General features: G+C 42.7%; 1 protein-coding gene across 1 annotated transcript in view; it reads left to right on the forward strand.

The window, feature by feature from the left end:
* The window catches only part of AP1S3 (adaptor related protein complex 1 subunit sigma 3), a 56,917-nt gene that overhangs the window by 1,090 nt on the left and 37,947 nt on the right, over nucleotides 1-17,880 (forward strand). The gene's annotated exons all lie outside the window — the stretch shown is intronic.

Here is a 17,880-nt window from a genome sequence, read left to right on the forward strand (position 1 = left end):
AGTGACCTGCACTCTGAGGGCTTGAGCCCCCACTTCAGGCAGGAGTGGGAGCGCCTGTGGGTTCAGAAAATCGGTGGGGAAGGAGTGCAGTGGGGTGCTCAGCCCCTGGACAGGAGGGCCACAGATGCTGGTTCCTGGAGGAGGTCTGGTTGCACAGACTAGAGGTGGCTCGGTTGTTTGTTGAGGGTTCCTTGTAAGAACAGTGGGATGCAAAAAGAAGGCTGTAAATAATGGAGCAGCTCTGTTGGCTTGCTCCGGTTTCCCAAGGAACACGGTGACAGTGTGTCTAGCTTGCCGTTATCATTTGCGGAATACCGCCCTGGCATTTCTGAGTACCAAATGCTACTTCCACCCTGAGAGCAGGGGCAGGAACCTTGCTCTAGACAATACTTGCTGTGGAGTTTTCTTTTTCCTTGCTGGTGTCATATAATCAGGTAATCAAAAGTATGTGAAGTTTCCCTAGCTTTTCCACCAGGCCTTGCCCAACAGAAATGTTCATGTTATTATTGAGCACCTGATGGGCCAGGTGGGATGCTCAACCCTTCCCGTTCACCGTCTCAGGCAATCCTTGCAGCAACCGGATAAAGGTAAGGATTATGCTCTTTGCCTTTTACTTGCTCTGACCTGTTTCAGCACTGTGTCCTTACACAGTCCCCTTGACCTCTCCGTGCCGGTTTGCTGATTTGCGAAATGGGGATAATAAGAAGGAGTTCTCCAAGTGCAGTCTGGGGACCCTAAGGAGTCCCTAAAATTTTTCAGAGGTCTGCAAGACCCAAGTATTTTCATAATAGTTCATAATAGCACTATGATGTTATTTGCCTTTTTCATATTTGTTCCGTATGTGACTCAGTGTGGCGTTTGCTTGAGGCCAACATGCCCTGGGATAGTGTGATAGTTTGAAAGCAGAAGCAACTCAGAGAGCCCAGCTGCCTTTGATTGAGCCGCACATGAAGGGGATTTGAAAAAACTGTGCCACTCTTCTCACAATTTTTTTTTCTTTGGAAAATATTGTGACTGTCCATGAGAAAGTCATTTCTGTTAATGTGTAATACTACTTAAAAATGAATTAGTAAATATCTAAAAAATTTTAAATGTGTATTACAGTACGTACCAAAGGAAACAACCTACATAAATAAAAGGTCTTGGGGGCCATCTATTTTTAAGAGTGTAAAGGAGTCAGTGACAGGCTCTGTGAGTTAATGCAAGTGAATGAGTTTAGAGCAGCTTTGCCCGCTGTAAGAGCTCAGGGACTGTGGCATGTTATCTGTTCTTCCTGCCACGAGGTAACCCCCCCCTCCCCCCCAGCAGCTTTGGCCTTTCCTCGAGGGCCACTTGCTGACTCCTTGTTTTTCTCCTGCTCCGTTCCTGACTGTTGCCAACTCTCACTCTAGGAAACTGGAAGATGGCTTACAGCATCCCGTCTGCTACCTCCCCAAGGAAATGGTTCTTCATTCCCTTGTGTGGGTGGTCCAGATTTCTAGCACAGAGACTTCATACCTCCTGAATCTCGGGACTGTGTTTGTATCTGGAGTATCTTGTTTGAATCAACTTTGTACTTCTGTAGCCTATCTTTGTTTTTGAAACCTCTGGCATGGAGAACAACGTAGGGTTATTGTGTTTCAAGGAATCCCGTGGTTTCTGAGCCCAGTGTATTTAAACATCTTAGCGGGAAGAATTTACTATTGAATGGTTGACAGTGTTGTTGGAAGAAGGAGGATTTTCTTTTATTTGTTTCTTTGTTCTGTTTTTCTGTAAAAAGGTAGCGGTGAGGATTTAGAGGGTGATGTTTAAAAAGCTGTGGGAACACCTTTAGTAAAAACGCAAGTCAGTTTTGCTCTATCTAGTCTGTATGCTTCTGAAAAGTTGAAGTGACTTTTTAAACCACATTGTCAACAAAATAGAGGAATTACCCATTGAAAGAAGCTCAGAGTTTTTTGAAATATGAATCATCTTGTGTTGCAGAGCCAGTTCTCATAATGGATGTTGTTTATCCCAAGTGAGATTTGCTTACACTAAAAAAAGAAGAAGAAAAAATGGATTCTTTGGTGTGATTTTAAATCTTCCTTTAGAGAGATAGAGAGAGCTTCCCGAGCTGAACTGTGAAGCCATTTCTTTATCAGAACTGTTGTTAGTTTGAAACAGCATGAATGCACCCTTTCCCTAAATCAAGTAATTCAGAGTTGCTCATGATCATTCTCATCTCATTGTATTATGTGGGAACAGGAAGGGTGACGGGGAGTGCAGAGGCTGAGGGGGAGAAGTCGAACAACCTGTATCCTGCTATGATCCCTCTCTCCCCACCCAGTGTATCAATTTAATTGTCCCACCTTAAGGGAATTGTAATAAGTGTGTAGTTATTTTGGTAGTTTAAGTTGTAGTTCGAGGGTGAAGTCGTTTATTATAGTAATGAGTGCCTTCCTGCTCCGAGACTTGGTTTGGGCTGCTGGCCAGAGGTGAGTGTGGCCAGAGGTAAGTAGAGAGGGTTGGGAATAGGGGAGGGGATTGCCCCTCTGTGGAATTCAGTTGTCCCCAGAGGATAAACCACCACAGCCCTTCTCCAAGGTCTCCCAGCAACATCAGTGAGACTTGTATTTACCCCTCGAAGGAATTTTACTTTTGAGTTCCCATGACTGGTTTCTGTGGCAAGTACCATGAATAGCTTGTGATTTTTCTATGGCATTTTACTAACAGCAGCTGGAAGGAAATGGTCAGCAGGTTGTGTATTTCCCACAGGGCATTTTCAGCGTGTCCTTTTGGGTCCCATGAATGATTTCATTATCGACCAAAGTTAACCCTCCTCTTCACTCTATCCCCTAACACCAACAAAGAGAACTCCTTGACGAGTCCCTAGAGATAAGCAGTTTTGGGTATCTCCAAGACTCATTCCTTCGATGTTATTTTGTAGTTACAATGGCCAAAGGTTCCCCCAGTGGTCCAAGACTCCCCTGGGGTCACTTCTTTCCTTGGACCCTTACTTGCCTCTGAGAAAGTCTCCTTTCTGGCATGTCTTGTTCTTCTCTAATGGAATTCTTTGTTTTCCCCAAAGTATCATAGTCATTGACCCAGGATAAACTCCCGTTGACTACCTGGATCCCCCAGATCCTGTGGCAGGAGAGAATGTAAACAGAAGCCAGGCGCAAAGCCCCTTGAATCATCTCAAGGCTGGATTTAGCTGTCTTGCCAGCATCCTGACCAGCTGGAGAAAATGTGCTCATTATGTGGCTGCTGATAGCAGGATAAATTGTGGATTTTAACTATGAGAAAGGAGTGCTGCAAATTATTTACAGTAGGAATGAAATCCCATTGACTATTATGAGGAACCTGGCCTTTGGAAAAACTCTGAGTCTCAAGCCTGAGAACTCAGATCTGAAATGGCTGTCTCTAAGGAGTTTTTGAAATGTGCTTGGGGGGAAAAGAATACAAGCTTTCCTTAGTCTCTCAGTGTGATGGGACACAGGCCTATAGTACGTTAGGTCAAAAAGGGCATTCAGGATTCCATAATTTAATGTCCTTGATGGATCTTTTCCAGGAGGACTTCAGAGCTGGTAAGAAATGGTAGGTGTGTGGATACTTAAATGCTACAGGAGCTTTCTTTCCACACTGTGTCATTAAAGAGGGGAAACTGGGGCGCCTGGGTGGCTCAGTGGGTTAAAGCCTCTGCCTTCAGCTTGAGTCATGATCTCAGAGTCCTGGGATCGAGCCCAGCATCGGGCATTCTGCTCAGCGGAGAGCCTGTTTCCTCCTCTCTCTCTCTGCCTGCCTCTCTGCCTACTTGTGATCTCTGTCTGTTAAATAAATAAATAAATAAATCTTTAAAAAAAGAAAAAAAGAGGGGAAACTGAGGCCATTGCTTGCAAGCTGCTGTGCTTCTGCTCTTTTTTTTTTTTTTTAAAGATTTTATTTATTTGTCAGAGAGACATAGAGAGAGAACAAGAGCACAAACAGCAGGAGCAACAGGGAGAGGGAGAAGCAGGCTCCCTGCTGAGCAGGGAACCCAGGACCCTGGGATCATGACCTGAGCTGAAGGCAGACGCTTAACTGATTGAGCGTCCCTCATCTACTCATTCTTATAGAGAGGGAACAGCAAGGGATAAATGTGACATATAGAGATCATCTTAGATTAAAAACCTCTACACAAAATCACGAATGCATTTGGGTCCAAGATGCAAAATTTGTACAAACTTTAAATATAAAAACCCAAGAAATATCTTGTTTATGGCCAACTGCTTAAGATTAGCACACTACATCTCACAAAAAAGTTGAGCTGGTGTTCTAAGGCAAGGGTCAGAAAAATTTTTCTGTAAAGGGTTGGGTTGGAAGTATTTTAGGCTTTGTTGATCCTCTAGTCTCTGGCATTGTCACTTAACTCTTCTCTTACAGAGTGAAAGCAGTCATGGACAAGATGCAAATGGGTGTGGCTATGTTTTAATAAAACTTTATTTATAAAAACAGGTGGAGGGCCAGAACTGGGCTGTAGGCTATGGTTTGTTGACTGTGTTCTAAGGTAACTTCCATTACTTCACTGTATATTTGACAAATGAATTGGACACCTGCCCTATGACAGGCAATGCTTCGGGTAGGACTGGCTTTATCATTTGTGGCACCCAATAGAAAATGAAAATGTGGGGTCCCTTGTTCAAAATAACTAAGAATTTCCAGATGACTGCAGAGCATCAAACCAAGTTGAGGATCCTTCTGAACTCAGGGCTCCGGGTAAGGACCCTGTGTTCATGGAAACTAGCCCTGGGTCTAGGCCCCAGAGGTTGCATACATAAACCGGAAGCTCATGCTTTCCTGGAGCCCATGTTCTTGGCGGGAAGTTCTCTGAACTTTCTAAATATTTTGTATCAATTACACAGAAGAAGCTATTATAAGGCATTAGAAAATCATCATCTCTTTTTTACTCCATGGAAGTTGCGGACATTTCTGATGTGGGCAATGTAGGGACCAGTTGGGGCATGTGGAATTAGGAGCAGTCCTGGCCTTGGTGGCTATGTCAGCCTCTGCCATTTCAACCCTTTGTGGCCTAAGGAGGAGGGTCCCTTCATCCAGCCACCTCAGCTGGTTCTTGGTCACTTCCTGAACCAGTTCTGGCTGGACAGAGAGTTCAGGATCCATACCCTTCTTCAGGCATTGCCTTTGTCCATGTCACATGGAGACTTGGGTGCCAGATGTCATGGCTTCTTCAGCCCCTCCCTGGTCGGCCCTAAAAATCTGGGTGTGGTATCATTTATCAACATAAATCCTGTAAATTAGCTCCCCATTTGTGTAAAATAAGGCAGATATGCCCATATAGAAACTGGGGACTTCTAGCAGGGTATACAAGAAACAGTGATTCTTTCTGAGAAGGGCTCGAAACATCTAGTGTGATAAAGTTTCACTCTTTATTGTATGCTCTATTCGGCCATTCAGTTTCCTCTGTTGGAATGTCATGTTTTTTAAATTATATAAAAAATGACTTTTAAAAATTTTGTTATTTATATTACTTCTCCAACAGAGTTGGAGAGTTCTATTTTATTTTCCCCTATTTTTGTAACTTTTTAAGGTTGGATGTGTCTGGAATTTGGATGGAAACAGAAGTTCCCTGAAAATGTGCACACGCATGCGCGCGCACGCATCCATACACACGCACACAGACACACACAAACATACACAGAGGCTTTCTCTAACTTAAGCTCTTGGCCAGATGTCTGAGATTTCTGTTTGTACCTTGCTTTCATGTAAGAATCGAGAATAGCTGAGGGGGCAAAAATCTGATTCATCTCTCTCACTTCAGTGACTCTCAAAACTTATGCTAACAATGTTCTTGGTTGCTTCATAGGACTAAACCATTAAAGTACAGAGACGGCTGTCAGATCACCTGGGGTTGGCCTCTCTGCATTCAATAGAGAGCCAGACATTCCAGTGGAGATTAAGAAGTCATGTCTCTGAAAAAACCCAGAAGCCCCATCAAATGTGGTATCAGATTCTGATTATCACTGAATTATCCTTTTTTTTTAAAAAATAAAGATTTATTTATTTATTTATTTGATAGAGATCACAAGTAGGTAGAGCAGCAGGCAGAGAGAGAGAGGGAGAAGCAGACTAGGACCCTGGGATCATGACCTGAGCCGAAGGCAGAGGCTTTAACCCACTGAGCCACCCAGGCGCCCAATTATTCTGCCCCCAATTTCAGTGTCTGTTGCACACCCCCAGCTTCCCTTGCCTTTCTGAAAAAAAAAAGAAAAAGAAAAAGAAAAAAAAAAGGTATCAACTTTTTGTTATGCAGGTGAAACTAGAAAAGACTTGAAAAAAATGTTGACTTTTAAGAGAAGTGTCAGAATTTCATCAGGGGGACAGGGCATGCTGTTGGAAGACACATCTCTGTTGTGTAAATATTTAGCTGCTGGTTCCCTGTGGAAGTGACACAGAGGGCATTTTGCCCAGCGTGTCCCCCCCCCCCACCCCCTCCACCGTCTGCAGCCACTTGCAGAGGCGGGTGTCAGATGTCAGGGCAATGTGTCCAGGAAGAGAATGAGATGAGGCAGACAGCCTAAGGCCCTGCATGTAAGCTCTGTGATCTTGACCACTCTGCTTATCCCTCTCACACTGGGCCCACTTCCTCAATTTACCTGAAGATCGAACAAGATAATTCAGTCCAAACAAACCCTTTGCGTGAGTCCTGGCACCTAGAACGCATTCCATCAATGTAAGCAAGGCTATTTTTAAGAGAAGCAGGAAAAAAAATGTTTAAAAATAGTTCATAAAGTTTTTTTTTTTTAATTTTTCTCTCCCTAGGAAACTTAGCTGAACCAATGAACTAACGGAACAAAATATCATAGACTGTAAACACTGGGGAGGTGGGAGAAGGTAAGGGTTATTGTAAGATTAGTTTTCCCAATGGGATTCAATTACCCGGCGTAGGTCTGAGACATTTTTCTCTTATTTCTTAGACAAGTACTTTCAGTTTCTTTACTAAGAAGCCAAGTCCTCAATTCTAGGTGCAGGGTGCATGAGTCCTACCTTTCAAAGTTTATTCAGTCCCATGACTTCTGTATTTTAAGGATTCAGATAATCTACATCAACTGTCTTGGTAAAAAGCTAAGAGGGAAGGGGAGACTTAACTGTATAGCCAGGCAGATCTGTCTCTCATATTGAACCTGAACTTTGAAAGAAGTTGACAGATATGCCATCTCCCGCCTCCTAACAAATTTTGTTCAGGCTGTAGACATCATTGTCAAGGTATAAAGGCCCTGGGGACAGATTTTTAATGAGTGCTAGCTAGGTAGGCTGCTGTAGGAAAAAAATGAAAGTTCTTAATCAACATTTAAGTGGTCATTACCATGCAGGGTGCTGAAGTTTGCATACTAAGCATAGTCTCTCAAACCAAGTTTGTTCCTGATCACAAAAAAATTCGCATTAAAAAAGATCAAATAAGCATCACTATGAAATACGAATAGGGTCCCAAGATATTAATGTTTCATTCGACTTCAAAGTCGTAGTGAAAGGTTGCCTGGAATGTTTGCTATTTCCAGTATCTTTTTGCTCCTTAAATGATTTGAAACAGAACCGAAAGCCAGTCTGCCTCTCAGAAGACTCCAGGAAAAAAACCTAGTGAGAGGCGTATTTACTATGAGACAAAAGTTAAATGATTAACAGGTATTGTTGGTGTATTCCCAATTGATTACTCTGTCCAGAGGAAGTGATAAATGAAGAAATAATATGTGAATCACTTTTCAGGTTTTTTGTTTCTTTTTTTCCTCACTTGCTTTCCTCTTTGAGTTCTTTTTTTTTTTTCTTAAAGATTTTATTTATTTATTTGACAGACAGAGGTCACAAGTAGATGGAAAGGTAGGCTGGGGGTGGGGGTGGGGAAGCAGGCTCCCCGTGGAGCAGAGAGCCCGATGTGGGGCTCGATCCCAGGACTCTGGGATCATGACCTGAGCCAAAGGCAGCGGCTTAACCCACTGAGCCACTGAGGCACCCCTCTTCTTTGAGTTCTTAATTGGGGAGGTTATTAGAAAAGCAAAACCCACAGGTGTAAGATCTGTTCCTTGATTTATAAGACACTCGTGTTGTTGGGAAGACATTTGTGACATGCGTAGCAAATCTAGATGAGTGTGGGAGTGGACAATTAAGCACGAAAATGTGTCGTTCAGATTATATAATTGCTGCAGGAATTCCGTGGCGCAGGACTTGGGAGGGGCTCGTGGGAGAGAGAGAGGCTCAGGACTGAGTCCAGAAGGGCAGGGCGATCCTGCCCTCAGCTTTTCAGAAGAGAGCGTACTGTGTGCGTGCCGATGTGTGTGTCAGTGGAAGGGGTTAATAAGCAGACTGTAAAGAAAGGCAGTTAAAAGGAAATGCAAATCCTGGAGGAGAGCCTGGTGTCTCACTGACACCCCTTGTCAGCCCCACTAGCCCAGGATTCATCTGGTATTATCTAGGAAGGAGTCTTTCTCACAAGTGGATTTTCCAGGTAGCTCAAAAGGACAAAGTTTTTTTTTTTTTTTCTTCTTTTTTTTAAATTTTAGAGGTAAGAAAGATGTTAATACCCTCCTCAAGCTTAGGGAAAATGGATCAAAAGTGCTTGAGGCTTGTTCAAAGTCAGGAGTCATCTCACTTCACTCCTTCTTTCCACTGCTTGGTTTTGGAGATGAGTTGCCTTCTTACCAGCCAAGGTGCAGTGTTACTGAAATTGCAGGTATGTTTAAGAGAGAGAGAGTGTGTGTGTGTGTGTGTGTGTGGTCTCCCAAGTGGGTTAGTTCCCTTGTATATCTCTAAAACACCCTCTGCTGTTCTTTCCCTCGCCTACCCTGCGGCTCTGTCTCCACTTCTTCTACCACTTTCATATAGTTTTGAGAAGAGAAGGAAAGGTCATTTTAATAGTAGCATAAGAGACATCACTAGAAAGACAGAAGAGCCTAACACTTGGAAGGATGGCTGCCCTGGAGCTAAGGGGACTCGGGCCGTCACCCAGCTCTGCTCATTGCTCTTACCTTCCCCACTCCCCTACCTCCCTGGGCCTGTTCTTGCTGTCCCAGGAAGCAAGCATGGACCTGAGGCATAGTCTTAAAAATCCTTTCTGGCTCTCACAGTCTGTGATGAGCCACAAGAAAATCCTCTGCCTCTCCGAACCTAACACACTATTTCGAATGGGTCAGAATCCGAGGCAGGGCTGGCCTGATGCCCAGTTGCTGACCCGTGTGTCCTTGTGTTGCTGCCGATGAGGTTTGGGCTTGTCCTCCCTGCAGCGTGCAGGTGGAGCTCTCATGGCTGCATCCAGCCCGAAGGAACGATGACCCCACCAACTCCGAGCGCACATAACTAGTTAGTGAGTCACTTGCGCGGCTCACACATCTGTTTGTTGACAGAGTCTAGGCATGGTAGTAGGTGCAGTTTTGGCCTGAGTCAGGTCAAGTGTAAAAGAAGCACAGCATTATTGTTTTGCTTTAGGTAAAAATTACCAAATACCTACTGTGGTCTAAACCCAGACTTGGAGATGAAGAAGGAGCTCGAAAGGAAACCGAACTGATAATGCTTCTGACCCCATGGTGGGGGGCGTGGAGGGGGGGAACATGTAAGTAGAGCAGCTTGTATGCTACCGTAAACTGTGGCTTTCTTCAAAGAATGTTGGAAATGAAGCTGTGGTCCGCAGGGGCTAGGGTTCATAGGGAAGTGGACAGACATCTGCACAGGAGTCCTGAAAGCATGTTACTGCTTTGGGGGAGGAGCCTATTTCAGACATGGGCAGGGAGGAGGGGCCAGATGGTGAGACCCGTCTGGGCAGGAGGTGCTTCAGGGCGGGAAGCCCCCTGGCATGGGTGCGTGGGGGAACAAGTTTGGAAAACACAAAACACACACACACACACACACACACACACACACACACACACACTCACTTCTCCAAAATACCCAGATATCTAGTACAGAAGAAAAAGTGGAGTACTTCGGTGGAGGGTGTTGAAAGACAGGAGATTTTCTCCATGTCATTCATCTGGAGGACCATCCAGGAAGGTCTGGCTTTTTTTCTCTTCTGTTCAGGACCAGCGTGTCATAGATGTGGACGATGAGCAGTGTGACAAGCCCTGCTTGGGACAAGCAGTATGTATACAGACAGATGCTATTGATTTGAGGTGTTAAAATGAAATGTAAAGTTTTATGTTCATCTTCTTTGTCTTAAGTTGAACAACTATACCCATTTTTCAGAAGAACTTGAGCTTATCTTTGTGTATGATAATTTTACTTTATTTTTTTAAAGATTTTACTTATTTATTTGTCAGATTGACAGAGAGAGAGCACAAGCAGGGGGACTGGCAGGTGGAGGGAAAAGCAGGCACCCCGCTGAGCAGGGAGCCCCACTAGTGGGGTTTGATCCCAGGACCCTGGGATCATGACCTGAGCCAAAGGCAGATGCTTAATCCACTGAGCCACCCAGGCATCCTGTCTATGATCATTTTAAAACAAAATTCAGGCAGTAAATATTTATTGAGCGGCTATATGTCAATGCCTATTAAAATTCAAACATTACACTTACTTAAAAATAAAACATTTTGAAGCATGCAGGACTGAATGTGAAGGCTTCAACTTTGGCTCCTTGTCTAGATCTGTGAGAGAAATAACGTTTGTTCTGAGAAAAAGGTTGTTCAGAATGACCTTCTTTGAAATAATAGGCTTGTCTGATTAAGTGATGTTTATCCATATTTATGAGTAAAGTCCATATCAAAAGTGTCTTTTAAATCATGGTAGAAAGTAATTTTTGGAGCAACTAGCTTAGCAAACATTATCCAGTAAAATTTGCATTGGTGCTATCTCCGCCCCATGTAAATCAGTTTCAGGGTCAAAATGCTGAGGTTTTAAAGACCACACTAAATCTTGCTAACACAGTGACATTAAGACTTTTTAGAGCAGCTCTTTCTGCCCACAGCTCCTGCCCCCATTCTTTAATAAGCCACCATTTTGCACCAAAAAAAAAAAAAAGACTTTTTAATAAAACCAGCCTTTAAATCTCATTTTCCCGAGTTCCTTCTTATACACAGTGAATATAACTACATTTTATCAGTAAGAGTTCAAAGAACAGAATAGCTTTTCAATAATCATTGTATTTTTAGCAAATATCTACAACCTGAATGCTTCTATGACATACTTCCAATTTAGAATTATATTCTGTAGTAGAGTCTTGACTGTGGGAGCTAAAATTTTTAGACCTTGAGCAAAAGTGACCCCCAAAAGCTGTGAAGTTCTTTTTATTAGCTGCAAAAGAAGACATTCATGAACAGAGTAGGACTTCCTTTTCTTTACAAAAGCATCTTTTTTCTCCCCAGTTTTATTGAGATAGAACTGACCAATGCATCTTGGGATGGTATCTTTTTATAACATCATTGAAAGATTTATGATTAAATATCAGTTTGACTGCCAACTCACACATTTATGGGTGCCAATGACTTCATCACTTCTTCTGTAGCTACACACTGCTAAAATTAGATTTGATTTCTGGATTTTAAAATAACAATTTAAGATGTTGTGCAAGGGAAAGAAGTGAGAAAATAGAGTGTGCTTTTCTAACATTGCCAGTTTCTCTACTGGGTGATGTAAAGAATTGTTATTTCCAGCAAAAGTGACCCCAAAATATCTGTTGTATTCTCCCTTAAAAAAACAAACAAAAAACAGGGACGCCTGGGTGGCTCAATTGGTTGAGTGGCTGCCTTCGGCTCAGGTCATGATCCCAGCGTCCTGGGATCGAGTCCCGCATCAGGCTCCTTGCTCGGCGGGAAGCCTGCTTCTCCCTCTGCCTCTGCTGCCACTCTGCCTGCCTGTGCTCACTCTCTCTCTCCCTCTCTGGCAAATAAATAAATAAAATCTTTAAAAAACAAACAAACAAAAAACAAACACCCGCCCCCAATACTTCATGCTGTTTGGGAGATCTCATAAAAGAAAAACAGTTGTTCAAATTGAAGATGTTAAGTTCATCTTCAGTCCTGTGGACACGTGGTGGACTGCGATGACCACCCCTCCCCGCACCCCTTCCCCCCGAATGCAATGCCTAGACCTATATTTCTTGATGACTCCAGGAAAGTCTTTTAAGTGTCAGAAACGTAATGTCTTTTATCTTCAATATAATACGTCACCTAAGTGTGTGGATTCAACAGTATAATATATGTAAATGTGCCCCAAACCGTACCCGCCATGCAATGGGTCGTTTTTATTGATAAGTATAATTGTCATGTGGAATACTGTGTTCAACCGTAGTCAACAGACTGGAGTCTTCCTGAAGGAAGGGGTCCCTGAGAAGTTACAGAGGCCAGACAGGGCATCTTTTCTCCTGGAGCTGTGTTCACAACTTCTTCCAAATTGTCTTTTTTTCCCAAGGTTTGAGCAGACCACTGCTGCTAACACAGCTGTCGTCAGACAAACTACTGTTGAGTAGATCCTGAAGCCTTCTTCTGGTTGCTGTCCCTGAGGTGGAATGACCACACCATGGTTGATTGAACTGTGTCTTCTGTAGAGAGCTTATCTAGCTAATCTATTTTATTCTAATTGTCAGGTTATGAGGATTACCTGTAGTCTTCGATTGCATGGTGTTGTAGATGGTAGTGTTATGCATCTATTTAACACAGACTAAAGGGAAGGCTGGGGAGCTTTAACTAGCAGTCTCATGTATGCTGTGCACATTCAAAGACTGCCTCCGGTTGGTAGGAAGGATTGATGTGTGGATGGTGGCAAGACCTCAGGCTTTAGAGCCAGATGTATCTGTGTTGGAATCCCTCTCTGCCAATGACTACCTTTGAGGTTAGTCACTGACATGGTTATTCCAGGACATCTGTCTGGGGCCTCGTATCAACATTCACTATCTGTTTCCTGCTGGTAGTTATCGTGATTGTGATGGTTTGTGGCTACTCACACTTCCTGCTTCTCTTAGCAACGCAGCGTGTCCATGGCCTGGAGCCCTGACTTTGCTCAGAAAGAGGCCCTGTGATCTCTTGATTTACTTTTGACAAGTGACCAACTGAAGTGGTTGTTTTCACATGTATGGAGATGAAAGGAATAATTATCCACTTTCTGTCATAGTGGCTTATCATCACCTGTGTTATATCCCATTCTTCGTTAGCCAATTAAACTAAGATGATAAAGTTCTGTCTGGTAGGATAGTGTTCTGTGGAATGCAGAGTAATGCACACATAAGAATGGTTAATGGGCTTGAATTCGTTGCTGTGGAATTAATACCTTTTTAGATTTCTTCAGAAGCTTGGATCCTTTGCTTTAGTTTTTTTGACAAGGTCCACATGTTAAGTTGGTTTACAAATCTGTGTATCATTCATTTGAGGTTAGTTAGTGCCAAGGTCTGAAGTTGGTTCATAAACCTTTAAGGAAAATGATTATTATCTGAAGGTTAAATCAGAACCTAAAAGAATTATTACTTGGGTCTTTCTGGAATTAGTTAACCCAGTCTCTCAGCTTTCTCTGGATCGAATCCAAAATCAACCCTGGACAGTTTCTCCCAGACTTACCTCCTCCAGATTCTTCCTCCCAAAGAATGTGTATCCTACATGAGCCCATGACTAAAAGTTACCATGCAAGAAGCATCAAAGACTGTCCTTAGTTTTATAGCAGAACATATTCAGATGTTTTCCAGTGTGGTTTATAGAATATTTATAGAAGTAGTGGTATTGTTTTACTAACTCTATGAAGCCCTATTGGTAAAATGAATTAAAAGTCCAAGTCAAAAATTAAATCACGTTCATTTAAAATAAAGTTGGGTCTCTGTTATTACTGTCAGCCTGAAATCTCTTGTACAGTCTTAGAATTCTTGCTATATTTTTTAGTTTAATATGCAAGCCTCATTTTGATTGAAGTACAAACAAGAGTTTCTGTATTTGAAGCATGAGCCTGTTTTGCAAATGGCGAATGTTCCCATGACCAGTGAAAATTTTGTTCCTGAAGTTTGTTAGGGTCTTTGGAAAAGTGGTCCTGGCCACATGACCCTGGAATGGTGACCATGGATGGTTTAAATGTTACTTTCAAATACTTTTGGTTTCAGAATATTGTGATGTCTGAGAAGCAGAAAGACCAACCCTTTGTCATTTTGCCTCTTTATTAAACTCAATTCTGATGGGTGTGGTTTCTGTTCCTAGGCTGCAGGCTCTGAACTAGACAGAGCAGAACAGAGAACAAAAGGCAGAGAATAACCATTTCCCATTGTTAAGAGAGTGGAGTGTGAGATACTCAATGATTCCAGCTATGCCCACTGCAGCCTCTTCTCTGTGGTTTTGCTCAAACTTACTTAGCATATTCTTCCTCCTAGTGAGAGTCACAAGGGGAACAGGGGTAGGGGTTCGAAACCTAGGCCACTTCCATATTCTGAAGCCACTGGCATGTGAAAAAAAAACAAAGTGGCTAAGCCAGGCTATAAATATTGTGGCAGTTTTTCAAGCCTTATGCTTAACAAGTGAATGCATGTAGCATATATAAAATATCGTGCACTTTCATTTTCCCTTTTGCAAAATGTTTTGCAAAATGTTTTAAAACACGTATTGATGCACTGTGTCAGCCAGGAGCTTAGTCTGGAAATGGGCACAAGCTTATATCCCGTATGAAGAACATCTCTGTCTTTTGGCCTCCCTGGGGCTTCCCTGTGACCTCCTAAATAAATACACAATTCTAAGTTTGAGATCCTTTGTGGATGTCAGGCTGGCCCCTTCCTTGTTACCTCTTGCACTCAGAAGAGTACCTCTGCTTCTGAGGATGTTATCTGGCATTACTGGAGGTCAGAAGGGCATAGCATACATGAGGCAATGGTGGAAGAAAAGAACAGGCTATTTTGTCATTGGCTATATGACCAGTTTTGATTCCAGTTTACTTGTTTTTGTGACTTCATGGCACAATCCTGGCTTTACCCCCCCCCCCCAGCTCTTTGACCAATGAGACAATGGTGTTCAAGCAAGGCTCCGTGGAGATCCCTGAAAACCCCCAATGTTTCTAACCAGAGCTGCTCAGCTCTCACTTTTGACTCTTTGTCCCTGACTTTTGTTTAGATATAGACTTCATGTTTAACAAAAACCCAAAAAACAAAAAGCCTCAAACTTGAAAACCACTTCTCTAAGGGCAAAGGGTAGAAGAGAACCATGTTTTATCGCGCTTGCCTTATTCCAGGAAAGCAATGGCTCTCATATCTTGGGTGGTGGGGGGGGAGGGCAGGGAGGGAAGACTTTGGTCAGAAAAACTTTTTTGTGGGGCGCCTGGGTGGCTCAGTGGGTTAAGCCTCTGCCTTTGGCACGGGTCTTGGTCTCGGGGTCCTCGGATCAAGCCCCACATAGGACTCTCTGCTCAGCGGGGAGCCTGCTTCCCTCTTTCTCTCTCTGCCTGCCTCTCTGCCTACTTGTGATCTCTGTCTGTCAAATTAATAGTAAATAAAATCTTAAAAAAAGAAAAACTTTGTGTTTTCCTAGAATCTTTGGTTTTCTGAGAAGTATGAAAAATTGCTTTATGACTGTCCATCTAAGAAGCACTCTCTGCATCCTATCATTTGAAAGAATTTGTGGTTATTGTTGCCTTGTGCGATAGGTATCTAGTGTCATGTGGTTGGGGTTGAAAGGAATTGTGGAAATCATTTCAGGTCCAGCACCCCAGAGATGCCGGTTAGGTTGCCAAGTCTCATGGAACTGGTTCTTGGTAAAATCCGGGACTGGAACCATAGTCGATGCAGCTAGGCTCTGTTGTTTTTCCTAAGGCTATTATTTTGCTGACTCAGTTAGTAAATAGGTAGAGAATAAGCAAGGCTTAAACTACTCACAGGGCACCTAAAAACACCAAATCACTGGGGAACCTAGATGACTCATTCTGTTAAGAGTCTGCCTTCAGCTCAGGTCATGATCCCAGGGTCCTGGGATCAAGCCCTGTGTTGGTCTCTCTGCTTAGTGGGGAGTCTGCTGCTTCCTCTTCCTCTGTCCCTCCCCCATTTTGTGCATGCTGTCTCTCTGTCAGATAAATAAATAAAATCTTAAAAAAAAAAACCCTACCAAATCACATATTCTAATTTCTACAGCTTATGTCTAAGAGGCCCCAAGGCATAAACACAACTCACATGTTCCAAATAACCCTCAAACCAGAATGCCCCCAGCATCTACAGTTGTGTATAGATGAAATTGTTAAAAATGGAGCCAAACAACTCAATGAAAAAATAGACAAAGGCCTTGAATAGACATTTCTCCAAAGAAGACCCAACATGCACATGAAGCTCAGCATCACGATTCATTAGGGAAATGTAAATCGGTATGATAATGAGATAGCACTTAAAGCCATTAGAATGGCTACTGTTGGGGGCGCCTGGGTGGCTCAGTGGGTTAAAGCCTCTCCCTTCCGCTCAGGTCATGATTCCAGGGTCCTAGGATTGAGCCCCGCATCGGACTCTCTGCTCAGCAGGGAGCCTGCTTCCCTCCCTCTCTCTCTGCCTGCTGCTCTGCCTACTTGTGATCTCTGTCTGTCAAATAAATAAAATCTTAAAAAAAAAAATAAACATAGAATGGCTACTATTTAAAAAACCCGGAAAACAACAGGTGTTGGCGAAGCTGTGGAGAAGTTGGAATTCTTAGGTTTGAAATGAAATGGTGGGAATAGAAAATGATGCGGCTGCTATGGAAATGGTATGCTGTTTCCTTAAAAAATTAAACAGAATAACCATGTGATCCAGCAGTGTCACTGCTGGGCATGTACTCAATGCTTAATTGAAAGCAGGGACTTGAAAAGATTGTGGGGGCACCTGGGTGGCTCACTCAGTTAAGCGTCTGCCTTCAGTCCTGGTCATGATCTGGGTCCTGGGGTAGAGTCCTGTATCAAGCTCCCTGCTCACTGGGGAGTCTGCTTCTTCTTCTTCATCTGCCCCTCTCCCGCGAGTGCTCTTTCTCTCTCTCCAATAAATAAAATCTTTAAAAAAGAAAAGATTTGTTCATCCATGTTTGTAACAGCATAATTCACCCAAAAGTGGGAGAAACCCAAATGTCCACTGGTGGATGAATGGATATATACATACAATGGAATATTATTGAGACTTAGAGAGGAAGGATATTCTGACACAGGCTACAACATGGGTGAACCTTGAAGACATTATGCTAAGTGAAATAAGCCAGTCACAAAGGACAAATGCCATGTGATTTCACTTATATGACATATCTAGAGTATCAAATTACAGAGACAGAAAGTAGAATGGTAGTTGCCAGGGGCTGGGGGGAGGGAAGGAGGAGTGGAAAGCTGTTGTTCAGTTCAGTGGGGGACAGAGTTTCAGTTTGGGGAAATGAAAAAGTTCTGGAGATGGATGGTGGTGATGATTGTGCAATGTTACGGATGTATTTAACGCCACGGAACTATACATTTCAAAATGGTTAAAATGACAAATTTTATGTTAGGTATATTGTACTACAAGTAAAAATCTTAAATCCTTAAAAATGGAGCCAAACTTTAAACCCTATAAACCTGGTGATTCACAGACCTGTACCCCTGGGGATAAAAATATATGTTTATAAAAAATAAAAAATTATATTAAAAAAAAAAAAAAGAAAAAAAAATGATCAGGCACTTCTTAATAGAATATTGCAGTGAACGGACCAGTAAGAGAGGAATCTTTAATGGTCTATTAGAAACAATGGCTGTCTAGTTTATTGGGAGATTTCTCTCCATCACACAGTATTTGTTGAGCCTTTTCTGGATAGTATTTCTTTGGTAAGTGGAACAGCAGACCTTTGCATTTAGATAAGTAGACATTACTTCATGTGTTATTTCAAGAAAGGAAATAACAGCGCTTCTGTGGGCCAGCTGCAAACTTCATAGTAGTGTATTTCAAAAAACTGCAAAAGAAAGAAGGGGGTCAGGTATCATTTATTTCCCTCTGTCATTTATTAAGCCACTTAGTCT

The sequence above is a fragment of the Mustela nivalis genome (genome assembly GCF_964662115.1).
Source record: "Mustela nivalis genome assembly, chromosome: 11".
Taxonomy (NCBI): Eukaryota; Metazoa; Chordata; class Mammalia; order Carnivora; family Mustelidae; genus Mustela; species Mustela nivalis.